Genomic DNA, 17,331 nt, shown 5'->3' with positions numbered 1-17,331 from the left:
ATTTTTTTTTTAAATCACAAGTGATTGCAGAATTTCAATATTAATCACGATTAATCTCATTTTCAAATCACGTTTTAATTCAGTCCATTATTTTGCATTTCAAAAACTGCTTTGAAGTCCATATTGACAAGAAAAAGCATTTCCCACCAAATTGACGATCTCGGAATGAGAATGGGTTGATAGTTTTAGAAATATAAATACGAAACGTGTTGTATGAGAGTATTGCCAAGATAAAAACTTAAGGAAGTTATGATTAGGACCGAGGAAAATCTTTTCGAAGAATAACTAAAAAATGCTAAGAAACTGATCAAGCAGTATTGGTACGAGTATTGGTACTTACCAGTTTTCAATGATTTAGACTACAGATACGTTTTGGTCGAAGGGGAGTGGTTAAATCTTTTAATAGCACAAGTAAATACTGCACAGTAGATGCACAAGAATGATTCTAGGAGACAATATCTGTGTCTGTGTGTGTGTGTGTGTGTGTGTGTGTGTGTGTGTGTGTGTGTGTGTGTCTGTGTGTGTGTTGTTCTATGTCTGCAGTGCAGCCTCAGCAACCAGATGAAGTGTCCCTAATAGGATCCCTGTGGGATTCCTCAGCAGCTTTTCCCAGTGAACCTGCACACTGTCAGCAGTCAGCACTGACAGAGCCCAAGTCTAAAACTAAAGATGGAACGTACTACACTCTCTCTCCACACTCACACTCATGCACCAGCCTACATTCAGTATACACAAACACACAACCATCAGTCATCAAAATACATCTGTCAGCTTCTAGTGGAGCGTTTTGGACTGTTGAGATGAGTCAGGCCGTCATAATTATTGTAGCTCGCCAAAATGTTTACACCCTTGCCTACCTTCCCGAATAATTGGATGTGTCCTCCTTACTGTTTTCCCCGCTAACTTGTGCTCCAGTTGTTGTCTTATTTTCACTCTGACACAAACACGGAAACGGACAGCTACTTAACAAGCTCTCTAATGGGGAGCTGTGTGTATGCGTATGTGTGTGTTTTCTTGACAGGTACGACGCTGTCAGAAGTAGTCAGACTTTTGAAGCCACTAATTGGCGTTTGTAGCACCACATGAAGGTAGCCGTGGGGAAAATGGAAAGCACATATGTGGCTTTTTATTTTTCAGCTTTTATGAATATCATACATACATTTAACCAGGTGCTTTAAAGTGCACTATTTGTATCCATTAAAATATTTATTAATAGAATATGAAATAAAATAGGTCCAGTCAGAGCTGTTGTTGTGTGCTTTGTGGGGGATGTAGGAACATTAGCTGCCAGAATCACCCTCCCAGTGCAACATAATGTATCTGAGAGCCTGAAGGATTGGAGGGTGAACATTATAAGAAGTAATTAACCAGCTTCTCTCTTTAGCTAATTGGAGATTGGAAGTGTGATAGTCATTAGGCAGCTCCCATTTTCTAGTCATTGCTGCATAGCACAAAAATAAGAGAAAGGGTGCAAGCACATGCAATTCAATTGGACATTTCTGAAAGCTAACAGAGACATGAATATAAAAAGACAAATTAACAGCACATAATACTGTATGAATGCCATTTTCCTATTGAGTCCTTGCAGCCAGAGATTGCTGTCTCAGCCAGCTGGCTTTAATCCTTGTTCACCCTCCATTGTATGAGCGATGTAGTCAAGACATCCAGGATAAAAGACCAATTCAGCGCAGCCAGGAGAGAGAATCTCTCTTAAAGTGGAGTGCTTATCATCACGTCTAACAAAGCAGAAACAATTTGGAAGCCTTTTTGCTTCTCTGTATGGTGACTATCACAAACATAAGACTAGCAGCACAGAGCATCAACATCTCCAAAAAGGTACAGATAAAGGACACATCATCCTGCTAAAAATGACTTGGCATGAGATCAATGCCACCCAGCTAAAATAAGCTGCTGCCATGCCTGGGATGATTCCAATATGGTGTAAATGTTCTACTTAAGGAACGCTGGGGCAGCTTGGAAATAAAGGAAAGTTAAACCGTGCCTCTTGTTGCTGTCTTTCGCCCCTCTCTCCCTCTCTAGTGGATGCTGTCATCAGAGTTTTAGAGACTTGTAACTACCAGAGATGCAGGATGTTAAGAAAACAAACACCCAAAACACACTGGAAACAGACTCGAGCTTGACAAGGACATTAAATTTCGGGATTTTCACATTCAGTTCAATCCATTGTCTCATGATTATTTCATTGAGCATGGAATTACACACTAGCCTTGGGCTTGATTTTGATTCACTGCACAGTTATTTTAGAGCATCATTTGATCATTCTAACATTGTGCGCGGCATTTTCATGACCATGACTAGAAGCCAACTGCCTTGTATTACAAGAAATCTCCAACACCATTTTAAAAAATCAATCTTTGTACTTTCTTCAATTTTGTCAATCTCAATTTAACTAAATACAATATGTACATTACTAAAAATATCTAGTTTTATGCATTTGTGCAAAAAATGGTTTGGATTTACTTTTAATTTAGAAAATAAAATAGAGCTTTTTTAAATTTCTAAACCAAGTATTATAGAGGTCCACACGGCAACCACACACACACACACACACACACACACACACACACACACACACACACTTTTCCTATTAGAAGAAAAACTGTCCGACCGTCTCTGGCTGTTTACATCAGATGCCTCCTTGATGACAGAATTACTTCTCAACACCTTCAATCTTTATTTGGTGACATCCTAGGTCCTTCACTTCTCTCACCATGTGTGTTTGTTTACAGCCCAAGGACATCCATGCCACAAATGCACTACTTGTCATAACGTATGTGAGCATGTGGGCATGTGTGTGCGTGTGTGAACGTGTGAGCATATGTATTGTGAGAGTGTGTTGTTGTGTCTGTTTGTGACATCCTACCACCCTCCCTGCATCAGACACAAATCCTCAAGGTCACAAATCAGGCCAGGTGGCCATTCGGAAAGATTAAGGACACATTCCTAAAAAGGAAACACCTTTGATTTATCATATCTCAGCAATAGCCATGGTGATCTCTGCTACAGGAGGGCAGCAGTTAGAGGTTGTGAAGCAGGGCTTTCGGCAAACACCCGAGAGGTTTTAGGCTAGCCTCCTAAACCCTTCTACGTGTTACATCCCAAAATGATGGCGGTGAAAGCGAAGGAGGGGATATCAGGAGGAAAAAATGGGCGAGGGGAAGGTGGAAAGAGGCAGAGTGTAAGTGAGACAGAGACATTAAACCCCCACTAGTCCCCTCTGACAGATGCTAGCTGAGGCGGCATGCCAGGGAGGCGCAGTCTTAAGGTGACAGGCTCTGCCACAGTGAACAAAATTGATAATGCCATATGGCTAGAGAAGAGCGGCTGTGGATTCCAGTCACGAAGCCATGAACGAGGAATAATCCTCCTACCGCTGTTGTAGGACATGGTTTTACTGCCCTGTAAGGCTGGAAGGAGGGGAGAGGAAAAGAGGAACAGGGAAGGAGATGAAGGTGGAATAGATGGAAGGAGGAGGAGCATGCTGCAGGAAAGGCCGCACTCATGACCCACCCTTTTTCTCCTCTTATTGGGCACAACCCTCTCACTGAAGAAAAACATCCTATCTCCTTTCTTAGATAGTTACACAAGAGCTGATATAGCTATTCCTTGTGTTACTTAAAATCCAATAAAAACGTGCTTAGATTTTGCAAGACAGGAAGATGGGTGGCACTGCAGATCAGGGATTCTGTATTGTCACAGTTTACACAGACGCTTTATAGAGATGGGAACTGTGCAAAATGCAGACTCACAGTTACCTTTTCCCCAGGTATGCAGAGGCACCAGGGGGGAGCTGGTGGGCCTATTCTGTGGCAAGAAGCAATTAATTTGGAATGTGCAGCACCGGGAGCTGGGAGGTTAGACTTAAATGGAGCACAGCCAGCTACAGAGACTAGGCTTAATTGTTTGATTGATTGGCCACGACTGCAAGGCATATTTCTGTAGCCCCTCTGCGCCGATCAATGAGTCAATGAGCGCCTCGGCAAAACCTCGCAGCTTCCCGGCCTCGCAATTCAATTACTGCAGAGGCCTTGGTGGCCCTTGCCTGCGATCGTGTTACAGCCCTGGAGACAAACGTCGACTGCTCCCCCTCTTTCTCTCACGTTGAACTGGGAGCTTATTGCAGCAGATACACGCTGAGGGGGCAGGGTGTGCGAATGAGGGGAGGGACTGAGGGGAAGATGCAGAGGGGGCGGGGAGGTTGGCTTTATTAGATTGGTAACAGACACTACATACTGTATCGGACACAAATCGAGTTAGCCGCCTAATCTGTCATTTAAACAAATTATCTTGGGTGGTGATGCATCAGCAGTATCGCTCCTCTCCGGGGGGGTTTAGGTGAGGGGGGAGGGGTAGAGGAATGGAGAGAGGCAGCAGCAGTGATGGAGGGCCGGGGCTAATAGAGACACAGGAGAGACTGACACTTTGTCAGGAGAGCAATCGAGGGAGGAAGAGACGGTGAAGGGTGACTGGGGGCAGTGCTTTAGAATTTAGGATACAATCTAATGCCATTTAGAGATTGCTGTTTGTATTTAACTCAGTCCTGCAACAAATGTTAAACTGAATATTTGACAATCTAAAGAATACCATAATGCAGTAATGTAAACAAATACTAGTACTGTATGGTACAGGTGGAAATCTCTACTCATGATTTGATTCAGATTCAGAGGGCTACAGTGCAATTAAAAAGCTATTATTAGAATGGAATCACACATCTTGGACTATTATCACTGCACATTGTACATATTTTCTCCACTGTGAACGTTCGCACATAGCTTCATTAATATTTTTGCACATTCTGCATTCTTTTACATTCTCAAACAGCTATACTGTATATATTTCTTATGCTATAGTACTGTGCCTTATTTTTATTTTAATATTTTTATTGCATTTTTTATCTACAAAAAAGCAAAGCAAATCCCTCGTCAGTTAAAACCTACTTGGCAATGAGTCTTATTCTGATTCTGTTTCTAAACCTGATGCAGATGTTTGCATTAGTTGTATTTCACCATCCAGTTGCTTCAGTACTAAGGAAAATACAGGTTGGTATTACAAAATTGCTACAGGTGATCACAATGCAGAGAATCGGGTTTTAAATTTCTGATTGTTGACTTCTTTTGCAATGAAACATATGTTTTCAGGGGGGAAAACATTTAAGAATCAATTTTTGATCACGCAGGAAAAGGAAAGGACAATAGACTGTGAACAAGAGCACACTCAGGAAAAGAGAAAAATTCATGAAAATATTTAAATGGTGTAGCTGAATAATTGTCCTATATCCAAACCAAAAAAAAGAGAGGTTCAAGCTGGACTAAAGGTAATGTGTGCTGGCTTTTAAAATGGCAGACAGCTCTGACATGACGTTTGGTCCAGGTCAGGGTTAAGGCTACAGCCGCCATTACTGAAGATTGACAGGTTCATTGAGGGGAAGACAAACAGACAACGCAGACCCACAGAGACATCTGCGACTCAGGGGCTGCCACTGCATGATGTTCAATGTGTTGCAATGTAAACATGAGTTAAGGTGGCTGCAGTCACAATGTATACATGCACAAAATATTCAGTTTTTTACTGTTATCTAGAAAAAGACATCTCTATTTATCATGTCATCATTAAAAAAGAGAATTGTACACATGAATTAATTATGTTTTCTCAACTCAAATTCCAGGTAGTTGTGTTAATTAAACTTTTTGTTTTTGAGTGAAAATGCAGAAAAGTGGGGGCGCCTGGTGGCTCAGTGGATAGAGCCGCACCCCATAAACAGAGGTTGTGTCCTCACTGCAGCAGCTGAGGGTTCCAAAAAAGCAGTTCTTACAAAGTTTCCCACCGATGGCAGCCTTGTTCGACCGTGTAAACGCAGCCGTATGCTGACATTGTTATGCTGTTGATATCTATGTCTTTAACAATGTGGGCTTTTCCCTTGGGCGGACAGAGCCATGCAAACTGCTGGCAAGTTGGTTTGTGCACAGCATATTAATGACAACACACAAAGCTGACCAAATAAAGGTAACAGGCCGTGTGTCGCAAATGTGCCAAAATGCCCAGTTGAGACGCATATTTCAAATGCACTGTATACATGTAAAAGAAATGCCCCTAATATTTAAATAATATCAACATATCCCACATGTTGTAATCAGAACATGCTAAATTGTGTGTGCATGTAAAAGTTCTTAATGCTGTGCACTGTAAAACTAGCTACTGATATGGAAAAATGGGAAAGCTATATTTTAATAATCTATGAAAGACCTAAAACAGAAAGTAACCTGCCTCAAAGCCCATAATGACATTATCAACTGTTAACAACAAAAGTCTGATAAGGCTGTTAATTGCAATTTGTTAATATCCTTAAAAAACTAGAACCAACCTCCAGATATTACTTAAAAGCATTAGCAATTCACCTGTTCATTACAGGAATTTCTGATCTAATCAGTGCACCAGCTCATGTTTATCATGCCAATTTCAGACCCTGGAAGCTCACCAGCAGTAGCTGTGGTGGAGGAAATCCTGCCCCTGGCAAAGAAGCCAAGTTTATCGTTATTGCAAAATGTACTAATATCACTCCATCAGAGGTCAGTTTTTTTTTTTGGTTTTTTTTTGGGAGGGAGGGCCCAAACATTTACCTGGTATGCCGCTCCTGAAAGTGTGCCCCTGAGTGGAGGTAACACTGCTGTGGGTCTAGATAAGTAAAGTGTATATTGAAGTGGGTTGTGTGATGTTATACATTCCCTACTGGTTGCTGATTAGAGTCATAAGTTACTGTTTTCCAATCGTGACATGCTGCACTTGTCAGGGTAAATGACATTCAAATAATCAGAGCAAATAATGTCAGCATGAGCTTACAGTGGCACACGCCGTTGGGTCGACACGTTAGAGAAAAGTGCCATGTGGATAATGATTTACCTTGGAGCTACATGCCCCATTCTTTATAACTCTTGGCTCAATATACAAGATGTCAAATACATTGGAGAATGGTTAATGGGGCTTGCCAAGACCGGCAGGAAAATGTTCCTTAATCTAAATAATATTTCAGCAAGTACATGACGTACGAAAGCTTATCAGAACAGATTCATGTAGCTGCCAAGTTGTGGAATTCCCACTTCTGATTTCTTGATTACACTGTATACTGTATATCACATGCTTTGCAGGTAACACTTACAATATTGTTGATTATAGAGCATAATGTGTTTGTGTGATGTAGTGACCTGTGCATATCTGTATGTGAAGAGTCCAAAATAAATCTGGGTTACATTGCAAGTGGTAATAATCTGATAAGATGTCATGAATATAGTGAGCGAGCTGCATCCTGCATTGTTCAAATGCTTGTTTTACAACAATGTATATTGTCTTGCCAATCAATTCATTTCACTAAAACCATATCCCAGTGCATTGTAAAACTGCTAACATGAGACAAACTGCTCATCACAGAAGCACACACATTGCACCACAAAGTGAAGCAGTGTGAGAGCATTGACCAGAAGATCAAGGCAGGTCTCAGAGGCCCGCTGCCTCCCTTTGACCCTCCAACCTCTATAGCTCCACTTAAAGAGTCCCAACTCCTCCCACGTCCTACTGTGCATCTCCTGCCCCCTCGGCTCCCTCTGTACCCGGCCGTGGGATGCTGAGTGCACACTATCCGACTCTGCCGACTCAGAGAGGCAGCGGGTCAAAGTGCAAAGGTCAGCTTTAAATCTACGACCCCTGCCATTTACACATGACACCAGCTTTCTCTGCAGAGCTTTGCATCCTACTGGCTTTTTCATCAAGTATTAATTCAAACAGCTGCCTGCTCTGTATTTTTCTCAGCACGGTGCATTTGCTGTAACCTCACCTGCCTGTGCTGTGATGTGCCTCCAATGGTAAAATGTTATGTAAAACACAGACCACAGCCTTTTGCATAAAATATACTGTACATGTAAATGTTAATAAATACATGCACTAATAACAGTTAAAAAAAAGTAATAAGTTCGAAAATGTAATAAATTATAAACAATTCTTAAATTTACAGTATCCTCGGTGTGTTTTAGTGTGTTTCTCTTTCAATGTTCCCTGTTCATCAGATCAAAATGTTTATATCTTAAAATGTGCAAGAGAGTGGGTTTTGTGTCTTCATTGCAGGGGTACACATATGAAACAGGGAATGTTTGAAATTAAGCATCAAACACTTCATTTCGTACATTCTGCTATTTTTAGTGCACCAATTTGTGCATTTTTTCATGGTGTAAATGTCTTGAATTTTGTTAAAATAAAAGTCCTCTGCTTACTAATGTAATTGAAAGTAAATGTAAACATGTTACGACCGAATAGTGTCACATTCAGTACAAAACTGTATCTCCTTCTAAGTGAGATTTTCATACTTTATGTCACGTCCACATTCTACAATATATATTTTTTAACATGGAGCTGCATCTGTAAAAGCTGTCCTCATTAGGGCTCACACACCTACGATCTTTGAGTAAACAACATATGATACAGTTGCACACTCAATAATTGGCTGTTTGTGGAGGTTGGCTATATTTCTCAGGTTCCTCTGAATTAAACCACAAACTCTCACACACACACACACACACACACACAGCATAACATTTGTCATGGGACCACTTACTGTGCCATGTAGTTTTAATACCCCTCTCATTTCTTTTGTTATATCTGTAAATATAAGGCAACACTGACCATGTGTGATGCTAAAGGCCTGTGCTGAGGTTTATTTCTTAACACTCAGTCATTAATTGCAAGGTTGAATACAAAATACTGCTCTAATCTAAAAATGAATTATCCAAGACCCGATCAACAGCCATGACTGTAACGGAAAATGTTATGTGCATGTTTTAGTACAGGCTTTCCAGTTACTTAAAATCAGTTTCTTTTCTTGGTAAAGCGTAAGGTAAATGTAAACTGGAAACCCCAAAATAAATAAAGTCTGCACACTAGAAAATGCTCCCATGAATGTTTACTAAATTACCCCCACACGTGTGATGTTTCAGGCCACAGCCCTTCTTCAGACATGTCTGTCCCACGCATACCTTGCATCTAGTAGGCGCCTGGCTTTTACATATACTTAATTTGGCGAGCATGTGTACAAATGATAACCAACAATCCTGCATAGTGTGCAGTTTACCTTCACTAGTTTAGTTACTGATGTACAGCTGAAAATGGACCTATTTAACTACAAATGTGTAAACCTAAAGTACTATATATACCAACACTGGCCTTTAAATAGCAACCAACTAAAAATATCATGACAATCAATTATTTCTGTGTCACTACATTTATCATTTTGTTCCCAGAAAAGAAACAGCAATAACTTGCATTATTGACATTTTTTAAAAAATACTATTCAAGCCATTTGTTTCATGTGTGCTTTTCTGCACAACTAAACAAACTAGTACTATATATTTCCTTAATTTATTTATTGGATACTAATGGCTTCTTAATGTGAGGTTGGTTTCAGCTTAATGGGCACACATTATTATCAATTAGTGGTACGTGAATTGATAACATTATAAAACCATTACACAGTTCAAACAGTAACTTTAACAGACCTTCTTTTTCAAACTTGTTCTGATGAACAATCTCTTTGTTTTTAAAACTATGCCAAATTTGACAAAATGTGCAGTATAATGCTTGCTATTCCTAACACAATCCTCCAGTGCCTGCAAGATTGCTTCTTAAATTATTCTGTCGAACTCAACCCATTATCATAAACCTGACTGCAAAGGTTTTAGGACAAATTGTAATAATCTTCATTCTATCTTCTTCTACCGTCTTCATGAGTAATACAGGCACATATACAGACATATGAAAGCATGAGTCACATTCTTTCCCAATGAATTTTACTCTCATTTCCAGTAACATACGAGTGATGGTTAATTAAAGCAAAAGGTTAAACATGTTACGTCAGCCACAATGCTGCTAATCCATACTGCAGGTTTACCGTAGGAGACTCTGACCAGCACCCATTTCCAAGATTACCAAAGACACCCAACTAAACATCAACATCTCGGTTCACTTATAATAAATTGAGAAAAACAAATTATTTTCCTGAAGATTGTATTTGACTCTTGGGACACTCTTTTTTTCTGAGTGTGAGGGTGCCAGCACTTAAAAATAATCAGCTCCACAGCCAGAGCAATAAACTCTCCACACGAATGTAGAGATTTCATTTTCTCCTAATTGCTTCTGTGCATTGAATAAGTGAGTAGTTTTTAGGCATGCTGTGGCAGAGTGCATCTCGACTCTCAGTATGACATTCAGCTTTTTTTCCTTCATCAAGTGGGTAAAAAAAACCCAACTATGCTGAATAAAATTGAGGCTCTTCGTAACACACAAACACAGCGTGAAACTGTGAGTGTGTTTGATGCAGCAGGACCCAATTTCCAAGTGTTATGGTTAGTATTCATGTGTGTGTACATGTGCATGAGAGTGTGTGCTCCTCTCTTAGCCAGTCAGCCCAAGTGGCTGTTGAAATATGAATGCATGGTGTAACTGCCCTGCTATCCCACTTGCAGTGCTTCTGCAGTCACTGTCTTATCACAACGAGCTGTGACAAGGGAATTCAGGGGGAATGGGTCTGCTTCAAAAGCCACTTCTACTGCCACTAATTGTCTGTCATCCTGAGCTGATGGCCAGCAGGACACTGACAGACAGCACTGATCACTGAGACGGGACACAATTGGATTCTGCTAGATGGAGTCTGTCTAAATGCCTGAACTGAGTGAAAATCAGAGTTTCATTACACAAGATGTTTATGTAAGTCTACACCTGCAGCGAGTTATTGGCAGTGTTGGAAATGTTCAGATGTTTCATTTAGGTAAAAGTGCCAGCATAACAATGTAAAAATACTCTATTACTGATTTTAAACCCTTGCTGCAGTAAAGGTACAGAAGTATCATCAGCAAAATGTACTTTATTTATATAGAAATTACTATATGAACTACAATTACTGCCTTGGGAACTACGTTTGTGCCACATCTTTGCTATTTTCCCTCATGGCCTTTTTGAGATATTGCATTCATGAGAATGAGACAGACACAAGGTCACGGTGACCTTGACATTTTACCTTCAATTTCTAATCAGTTCATTGTTAAGTCCACATTGAGGTTCGTGCTAAATTTAAAGAAATTCCCACAAGACACTAGGGTTGCAAATCATAAGCACTTTCCTTAATCGGTAATGAGTCAAATTAATGATTGATTAATCAATTTATTGCTATTTGAAAAAAAACTTAAAAACTTTGCTGATTTCAAACAATACCAAATGTGTGTTTACCACAAAGCTCACAGCAACATATTGCATATACTTATACTCTGACACCATTGCATAGTCTATCGATTGATTAAATTTCACATGCTTGATTAAATTCTGAGGACCAATTGATAAATCGTTGAATAATTGTTATCATCCTTAGTTCACACTGATGCATCTGTGCATACTGTAAGTAGTACTCAAAACTGTACCTAAGCACAGTAAAAGAAATGCACTCTGTCACTCTCCACCACTGGCTATCGGACTACATCACAAAATAATGCTCCTCCCATCTACAGATATAAACAGTTTAATTTCATGTTGTTAGAAATCCCCTCGTTAATAGATAGAGCCTAATTCTGTACATATTTCAGCTTTATTGCCCAGTTTAAAACATTTGTTAGAGAAGCATCAAACATACTAAGTAATATTACTTTGAAGTAAGTAACTTATATAGGTATGTTACCTGATTACAACAGGGTCTAGTGATCTGTAAACAATTACATTAGTAACCTTCCTTACACTGGCAAAATGTGATAACATTGTTGAATATCGCAATACTGATATTACTTGTGATAAATTGAAATTAAAGAGTATTCAGTTTGGCCTTACTGCTGCTTTCAGTATACTGCTAAAAAATAACATGTTGCTTATTGAATTGAAGGCTTGAAAGGCACCACAAAAAAAGCTATGTTTGAAGTGCAGTTTGACATTATGATGATGATAAAAAAAGTGCAGCCCTAAATATCATATGGTATTAAACCATTTGTAGACCAGTAACATGAGGTGTACAATAAATTAACCATTTATGCTATTCAATATTCATCAGTAAAGACGAAGTGGGTAAAGGGAAATAATTGAATAGCTAGAACAGTCTGGTAAGATCAGAAAATTGCATGACTTTACTATAGAAACCAGGAAAAGACAACATTTACAATATTACGATACACAAAATCTGTATCAATCTATCAATTTAATATTGATATATTGTCCAGTCCTGATGAAAAGGTTTTAATCATGCCCTTTAAATATGTAAAGACAAGTCAGACTCCCATCAACATAAGTTCACACATGCTTTGTTGTCCTGTCATCCCTGCATCCTCTGTTCACACTCTATGTCCAATTTGAGTTATGGAAGACACAATGCTCCCTATGGCATTTAAATTAACTCCAAAGCCCCAAAGTCAGCGTTATATTTACCTCACTGACGCACAGTGGGCATTGGATGACACTGATTCACCTGCTGCGTTGGCGGGCATGGCGCCTGGCTGAGGTGTGAGAGAGATACTGGACAAAAGGATAATGCAGAATGGAAAACACCTGTCTCGCTTGCTTACACAGACTGCAGGAGGCAGAGTCGACAACGAGAGGCACTCAGGTCAGTGTGAAGCGGCTGAAAATACTGCAGACGTTCTTAATGATAGCAGGTTTATATTCGGTATGTGTCATCAATATCATGAATAATTCTGTTTGTGAATGTGAAAGTCTACCTTTAAAGTAGACTTATTTCTTCACTCCACTTTTCTATTTCTCAGTCTCTATTTCTTTTTATCTCTTGTTTTATGTCTGCCTCTCTGTAGTGGTGTACCCATGCGGAGACTAGAGCAACTTTTCCCTCTTTCGCAAAGTCTTTGAGGATCTGTTGGCCAGGCAGACGACCCGCCGCTGCCGCCGCCAGCTCAGGCTGACCCAGCCCAATCCAGATCCTGAAAGCACGGGGGACTCTTTCAGTCTCCATGCAAGGCCTGGATGACAGGCTACCCTCCCTTTTGTCTGATCTTGGAAGTAAGAAAGTGGCTGTTGTTTCAGCTGCATTGCAGTCATCACGAACACGTCCATATTTCACTGGGGGAAAGAATATAGATCGAGGAGAAAAGGCAGCTGAGGACAGCGGCAGAGCTGAGAAAGAAGAAGAGACAGATAAAGTACTGTGGAGAGACGACAAAAAGTAACAGGAAAGAGAGGACTAACAAACTCAATTTAAAGAAGTATTTCACCAACATGAAGAGGGCCCTCACATAAAACTAAGCCGTCTCTGCAGTAAAAAGACGGAGGACATTTTTTTACCTTGTCCGACAGAGTTCCACTGGGGAGGAAGAGGGCTATCTAGGTACAGGTTAGATGGAGGGAAGTTTACCACAGATCATCTACACACACTACCCACATTGTTTTGATGCATAGCTGGTTGTAAATTGGCAAAGTGTCCCTTAAAGGGTTTTTAACATGTCTTATCCATCTGTGAGTCATTAGTAGACCCTGATTTGTCTGAACTGTCCTTAGACACAGAAAGGACACATCACAATATCTCCAATCAGCTGTCACAAGATCAACAATTCACTCACTTACTCACTCAGCCACTCATTAGACACCTTCCTCCAACTATTCATGACATTCAGAAGTCAGAGCTGCACAATTTACATCCTCACAGTCCATCAGCTGAGCAGACAGCAGGCAGTAACTCAGCTATATTTCTGAGAACTGAGCTGCAGCAGGTAACTCATTTTTCTGACACCCCATTGGGAGGGAATTAAATAAGATGGACCTGAAATCGTCAGACAGTTGACCTATAAATCCACAAGTGGGCCAGGGGTGCCTAGGGGGAACCAACAGCTTAAGGAAGAGGGAGATAGGAGGGTAGGATCAAAAGTTATCTCCAAAGAGAGGGAGAAAATATAGTAAGTGAAAAAGGAGGAAAAAAGGACAGACAGATATAAGAATATTATGTGCTTTTTCCCTTCATCTGTCAGGTAGGACAAACACATCCAGATGGTGAGATATGACACAAGGGTGTGTCCCGTTCGGCCCACTTTTCCCACAGCAGTTCCTGCGAATGTCTGGTTGGCCTGTCCCTAATCCACTCTGTGAGACTGCACACCCCCTCCCACTAAAACTGCATTTTTCCCCCCTCTTTTCTGTACTTTTACATGATACCAGGTTAAAGGAGGCTGTGTAAAGAAGATGATTTTTCATGGGGATCTTATGACAATCACTGCAGAGATTTGCCGCAGCGAGGAGCCACAGAAAGTGAGTGAAAGAGAGAGACAAAGTGAAGAGTGGCAGCAGAGAAGCATGATGAAACAAGCAGCGTTTGTGATGCTCAGAGTGTTGAAAGTGCAAAAACGGACCGCAAGATGCAAATAACGCCGAGCTTATCTGCCAGTGTGATTAAAAAGCGATTGTTGGAACACATAATGTTTAACCTACATACCCCATCTCCAGCGAGTTCCACCGCCAAAGTCCCTCTTATCTGCTAATAGACCTTGGTAATCCCTCAAACACGCATGTACTGCACACTGGCAGCTTCTAATGAATACTAAATGAGAGAAGAGTCTGCTAGAAACCAACAGATAGTTCATATGTGCAGCCTGTTAGATAGCACGGAAATACAAAAGCTCCAGGTTTGTACATGTCAGTCAGGACTCAAGACAGCAAGTCATCAATGATTTTTTGCCATTGAATAAAACTGAAAACCCAGAAATCGATCCAAAGCTCAGGTTGCAGAAATACTGCGGGCCAATCACATGCATCTTTCCTCAATACCGGCTGACTTGCAAAATGTTGATTTAATCACTAATCATCAGCAAACAAAGAGCAACATAAGGACGAATCATCCAGGGCTTGATGCAAATCACTGAGAGGAGACTCATGCGTAATACAAAAAGAAAAAAAATGCAAACCCACCTCTGCCAATTTTCACTGAAAAGCACCTCTAATATTCAAGGTGACAGCAATGTGACTTGAATACAATTAATCAATCGATCAGATCAACCAATTTATATTGCACATTTCATACTAACAAATTGTAACGCAAAGTGCTTCATACAATATAACACAATCACACAAATAAAAAGTAAGACTTTGTAATTAAGTAAGTAAAATAAGAGTACTCACTAAAACCAGGAACTGAGGAAACACCATCATAAGTGGCAGGATAAAACCTATAGACAGAAAGATAAAAATGATTTTAAAAAGTTAATTACATCCGTAATCATTTAAATACTCTAAACAGTAGATAAGAGGTTAGTGAAAAAAATAAAATGATAAACCAACTAGTAAATCAAAAATCAATCAATCAACAAGCTAAAATGTATGAATAAATAGTGAATAAATAAACAGATAAAGTTAAATTGAAAGCCAGACTAAAAAGGTAGGTCTTGAGTTTGCTTTTAAAAACATCAACCCCCTCTGCTGTTCTCAGGTCTTCAGGCAGACTGTTTCACAAACGTGGACCACAGTAATAAAAGGATGCCTCACTCTGAGTTTTTGTTCTTAATTACATCTCCCCTTTAAAATAATTTCTTACTTTGTAAACTCTCACCACATCAAATTAGTGCCAATCAGTTACTATTTTATTATTAATGTGGAGGGGAAGTAGGAAAGTGCAGGCTCCGGGGGATTTGGGCAGAAAATCAGAGTGCGGAGAGAGAGATTGTAGAAGACCAGTAGTGGAAATCAGCAGTGTGACCATATCCAGAAAATTAGATTAACTGAATTAGAGGGATTAGATTGACTACAGCTGTATTGGACCTGATGCCTCTAAGAAAGGAGAAAGATAGGGAGGGAGCGCTGCGCACATGAGGGGAGGAAAGGAGGATTGCCGCAAGAGTGAGATATAAAGAAGTTTCTTTAGGAGTTGTGTTGGAAAAAGTCGTATTGCGGTAGAGAGAGGAAGGAGGAGACAACTCAGCAGATTTAGGTATCCTGGGTAACTTTTAGGGGCTGGCACTGAAGAGAGCAACCGACGCCGTCGCTCCTAGCCCCTAAAAGGTTCAGCCGGGTTCTTCTGCTCTGTTGGACTCTGCTTAAGCTGCAGTGCCCCTCAGTGGTTAAATGTGGGAACATGCACTGAAGCTCTCAGCATGATAAAGTCAAAAGAGGGCATGGGTGATGACAAGAAATACCCCACAAGTGCATAGAGCTTAAAGAAAAACACTTCAGGTATTATCTTTGGCTTAAAACTTAAAAGCTGTTCTGCGCTAAATAGATAAAATGTATTGTTTCACATGTGTGATATTAAATTATGGTAATTTTCATGTTATGGTAGTAAAATTTTATTCTGCTCTCTTCATTATTTGGCCTTATTTGACCTTCTCCAATGTAATAATGCTTGTAGGCATGTAATAGTAAGCCATTATCAGCCCATTATCCTGGACAGACGTAGTGTAGTTTATGAAAAACAGGTTAGGTGTGTGTGCCTGTGTGAGACTGTACAGCAGAGAAAGACAGAGCTCTAACTGGGGGGAGATGAAGCCTAAATCAATGTGATTAATTCATGTTAATTGCTGCCCCCTGGTGTCAGTGCCGCAGTTGTTGTTACTTTGCTGATACACACGCTTTTGGGCGCCGCCTCGTTGCCCAGAGGATAAATCTCCCACATCGATGGAGAGACAGATACAAACTCCTGCTGCCTCACAGCTTCACACTGCGGTTACCTCTGGCCCAGACACAGCAAAAAAAACACAAAAAAAGACTCACAATAACTCGCCTTGCTACCCTCCAATCCTCTGGTGGAATCTAGAGAATATTAACAAGGCTTGGTGATGTATCATAGACAAACAGGAAGTGACAGATTTTGTTATGAATTCTGCCTCCTGCATATTCCACCGTGATTTAGAGGCTTCACGCAGCCTGCGCTGCAAAACTGTAGGGCGTTGTCTGCATACTGATGTCCTGCTCACACTGAGGATCACAGGCCTCCTTCGAGTGTCCTAACAGGACTATTCCGTCACACAGCAAACAGAGATGTTACAGGCAAACATTTTTGCATACAAACATTTCTTCAAAAGTAAACTGACCCATCAAAAGCACAATATCTGCGACAGACAGACAGCGACTGAGGCAAGGATTCAGGCGAGGTTCAAATCGAGGAGGACCACGTTTAAGCTGATTCTGCACCCTAATTTCAAAACTCACACACACATACACACACACACACACACACACACGCACACACACACACACGCACACACACGCACACACATGCACACACGCACGCGCCATGAGGGTGTGCATTTGGATCAGCCTTCCTTTGGTCACAGATCAATGAGGAACGAGACTAACTGGAGCTGATGA

General features: G+C 40.5%; 1 long non-coding RNA gene across 2 annotated transcripts in view; it reads right to left on the bottom strand.

Moving 5' to 3' along the window:
- The window catches only part of LOC148187439 (uncharacterized), a 95,233-nt gene extending 80,034 nt beyond the window's left edge, over positions 1 to 15,199 (bottom strand). Inside the window, exon 1 of one of the 2 annotated variants that reach the window (XR_015778734.1) lies at positions 15,151 to 15,199. This is a non-coding gene — a long non-coding RNA (uncharacterized LOC148187439). The remainder of the gene's footprint in view (positions 1 to 15,150) is intronic. The other variant, XR_015778733.1, reaches the window with a different exon arrangement.
- Positions 15,200 to 17,331: the final 2,132 nt, after the last annotated feature.

The sequence above is a fragment of the Plectropomus leopardus genome, chromosome 14, assembly GCF_026936395.1.
Source record: "Plectropomus leopardus strain MGB_pleo_1.0 chromosome 14, ASM2693639v1, whole genome shotgun sequence".
Lineage (NCBI taxonomy): Eukaryota > Metazoa > Chordata > Actinopteri > Perciformes > Serranidae > Plectropomus > Plectropomus leopardus.
The sequence above is the reverse complement of the archived record's forward strand: the minus strand, read 5'-3'. Positions and strand labels throughout refer to the sequence as shown.